Raw genomic sequence first — 4,037 nt, forward strand, 5'->3', positions numbered from 1 at the left:
GAGAGATTATTTGTTTTCTAGCTCCCTCTTGTGGAATTCACTTTATAGATACATATTAGATGGGGAAAAAACTTGTCTTCAAACTCTCCAGTTTCTTTGGTTCTGTTTTGTGATAGCTTTGAGGCATTTTCTGTAAAAGGAAAATAAGAAAGTCTGATGTATATCCCAGACAGATATGCCCCAATTTTATCTGTGTGTTTCTTATAAACAATATGCACATGTGCTGGAAAATGCTGCTTTCTTCACAGAGGAAATAACTTCATATTTCAGCAGCTCAGTAAAAGAATGCTAAAAAGAGAGGCAAAGGCCTTCTGTAAAAGGAAGGGGTTTCATAACTGTCAGCCTCCAGAAATTATGGCAAATATATGCATTCCAAATATTCCTGTAAATAAGCACTGTCTGACTCACTTCGTTTGGCGGAGCCAGTTTTTAATCACAATAACATTTGCAGAAGACAAAGGACATTGTGACTACCAGCAGCAAACAGTGCCTGTAAACATATTTCCCGGTCCCCAGAACCACCCTCCCAATTAGTCTTCAGTGTCTTTCATTATTTGCACATGACTTTGCTTCTGCTCCTTTATTTTTGAGTTGAACATGGATTTATCCTCTATGGAGTAAAAGGCAAACAAAAGCTCTATTTAATTTAATGATGAGAATTTATTTTCTGATTCTATCACTTGAACTTAGATCATCTAAACCAGTGCGTCAGAATCCCTCTGAGGCAGGGGAAGAGGGTGGATTAAAACATACATGGTGCTGAATTCATAAGTGTGGCTCATTTCTGATTGTAAATTATACTGTTCACCTGTGTATTTGTGTGTGTGTTTGTGTGAGTGTGTGTGTGTACGTGGAAGAATCCTATATTATTCACTCAGGAAAAAATTATATCCAAGTATCTGGAAGGAAAGGTTGTTCTTCAGTTCAGTGGTGGGAATACTGAATGTGGAAGCAGAGGAAAAGCGGTACTTGTTTATTGCAAAGCCTGTTTGTAGAAGTAGTGCAACAGATTATTATAAACTGTTAAAGAAAAATCATGGAGGATGTAGCTTTAGTGAACAAAGAAAGGAAATACTCTTCAAACCTTGCCCACAGGTTATATAGATGCTGTTTCTCTATCTCACTCTTCCACAGTGTATGAAAGACATGAGTATGTCTCATCCTTTTATACCAGCACTCTCTCTTTCTCCATATACATAATTTCTCAAGGAGATGGGTCCAAATCAAAAAAACTGAGACTGTAAAGGATGGTTGAGGATACCAAACCAATTTCTGAGGCATGCTTAATTGTTTATATATCACAGCTGTGATGTGCTTCCACACATCAGCTGTGGGTGCCCCATGCCTGGAGGTTTTCAAGCCAGGTTGGATAGGGCTCTGGGCAGCCCAGTCTAGTGGAAGGTGTCCCTGACCACAGCAGGGGTGTTGGAACTGGATGGGGTTAAGGTCCCTTCCAACCCAAACTGTTCTGTGATTCTACGATTATACAATAATCTGGGCAAATGGAACAATATAATCTGTGTCTCTTAACAGGAATACTCCAAGGGCTGGAGAAGAAAAAGCCCATCCAAAGCCATCTGGTTGCAGGAAAAAGAAACACTGCGATCAGTCAGAGCACACTGGGTTTGGCAGTCGCTTGTGGAAATAGGGACTCACAGCAGCCTTAGGAGCAGGTTGGAAATGGCAAGAACAGCTGGACAAAGGGCATACGAAAGTCAGAATCAATCCTTCTTAGTGGTTTGATTATGAGTATGCATGAGTGTACACACTTGCAGGTATATACACGTGTAGTTTCACTTTTGCACCTGAAGGTTTTTGTTGGTCAGTTTTGACATCTGACAGGCATACATCAAAGGAAGTTGAAAACCTTAGCTACAAAACTATGAGCCACAAATACCTCCATCTTCGGCACTCGCATACACAGATCAGTGCCCTCACAGAAGCCTTGCCCTACAGTTCACAAACCTTTCAAAGCCTCCAGCATAAACATTCTTGATGTTGGTGCTTTCTTCCCTCTTCATGCTTTAAAAAGAGAGGGAGCACATTTCTGCCTTCACAGCTTGGCTGCTTCTTGTCTCCCTAAAGCACCACTTGCTTGTAGAGCCAGAAACAGAGGCCATTCACAAATCCTTTACAGACAGTGACTCCAAATCTGCAAAGATAACAGGAAAGAGCATCTCAGAAAATCTTAATTACTGGCAGTCATCCTCCAGAGAAATATTTCCCAGCCACCCCACAACAGAACTGTCTGGCAGACAGGCTTTAATCATCAGTAAGTATCACAGGTCCTTCAGAGAGGAATTGCATATAATTTTGACTACACAGTCATTCCCGATAGCATACATACTTCACAGGTTGATAGATGAAACCTTTATCTCTGTAGCACAAAATAAAGTCTCTCTGAATTTGTTTCACCCCTTTCATTACTGCCGGAAAAGAAATTTATTTCTCAGGAATGTGCTTGGACTGCCTGATTTATTTAAGAGAAAACAATTACTGTAATAATAAAATATTCTACATAAAACTAATTGTGTTTCTGTTGTATTGATTTCAGCAAAAGTTTTGCTATTAAGAGACTGGCAGCAAGAAAAACTGATTACCTCAATCTGTAAAACTCAGTGGGATCAGTGGTACAGGAGAGAAGGGGGCATAAAACATTCCCTTTAATGGTTAAGAAGAGGTAATAAATTGTGAGCAAGACTGTCTTCTTTATCCGGAGTTCAAATGGGAAGGAGCACTGTCTCTGGGCAGTGTTCTGGATTTTGGGCAGCTTCCCTCCCTCAGTACTGCATTCCCTGCCTCAGGTGCAGGGAGCCTGTTCCTAAAAGAAAGGGAGAAGCTCTGCTATCTATGCCGAGCTCCACTTGCTTTTTATTTCTTCAGAATAGTTTATAGATGGCTCCTCTCCCATGGGGCAGAGTCATTTCATTCAGTCTTTTGTTCACCCTTGGACCTCACAGATCATGAAGCAGTGAAATACAACAGTTCTGTTCATCTTAAACAAAACTTCTTTGTTTTCTGGAGTGTTTTTTACAGCCCTCAAGGGAGGGGGTGTTTTCTTAGTGTTTTTTTTTAATTTTTATTTTGTTTTTTGGTTGTTTTTTGTTGTTGTTGGTTGGTTGGTTGTGTTTTTGTTTGTTTTTTGGTTGGTGGGTTTTGTTTGTTTGTTTGTTTGTTTGGAAGCAACTGCTGAAACGGGTATAAATTCCCTGGCTGGATTGTTCTATTGGCAATTTTTACATTGATTAGATTTTTGCTTTCAGATTTAATTGCTAAACTTGCCTGAAGGCTCTCAAGGTGCTGATGCCTGACGGCAGTTTCAAGGCATAAAAATACTACACAGTCCTAGAAACAGTTACGAATTTCAGGAAAAAAAATAGTACTGCACATCAGACTCATCAGATGAGGCAAAGTCTTCTCTGGCAAAGGTCTGCCTTTCCCTGCTCTCCAGGATCAGTGTCACAGAGACACACCAGCTCAGCCTGGGGAGCCCAGCTTCCACATGGCTAGCAGGGTATGAGGAAATGTTCAGCAAGCTGGTTCGGAAGCATGGAAAACATGAGGTGTATGGCATCCTGTGAGATATAGGGTAAATGGGTGACTACAGGTGGCACATGGGTCAATAGATTAACTCTTCCAATTTTTTTCTGTTCCACAAAGATCATTAGTCACAGAAGAAATGCTCCTCCAATTAAAGATCATAGAAGATAGAATAACAGTTCTTAGTTTGAGCATGCATCTTACTGTCACTAATAGCACATGAATCAATGCAGAGATTAGACTGTGCCTTATGAATAAATGGTGTGCATGGGTCAGAATAGAAGAAATATTATCTCAAATGTTCTGACTGGGTTTTAGATAATAGGCCGAGCAAAAACAGCCTCCTGCAGCCCTTATTGGTGAATTAGAATTGGGGGAAAAAAAAAAAAGGTTTTAAGTTGTTGGGGTTGTGGCTTTTTTTTTTTTTTTTTTTCTTGCTTTTTTTTTTTTTTTTTTTTCTTGAGACCAAGTATAATCTGTATTGGAATTGCTGCCCT

The sequence above is a fragment of the Excalfactoria chinensis genome, chromosome 1 (assembly GCF_039878825.1).
Source record: "Excalfactoria chinensis isolate bCotChi1 chromosome 1, bCotChi1.hap2, whole genome shotgun sequence".
Classification (NCBI taxonomy): Eukaryota; Metazoa; Chordata; class Aves; order Galliformes; family Phasianidae; genus Excalfactoria; species Excalfactoria chinensis.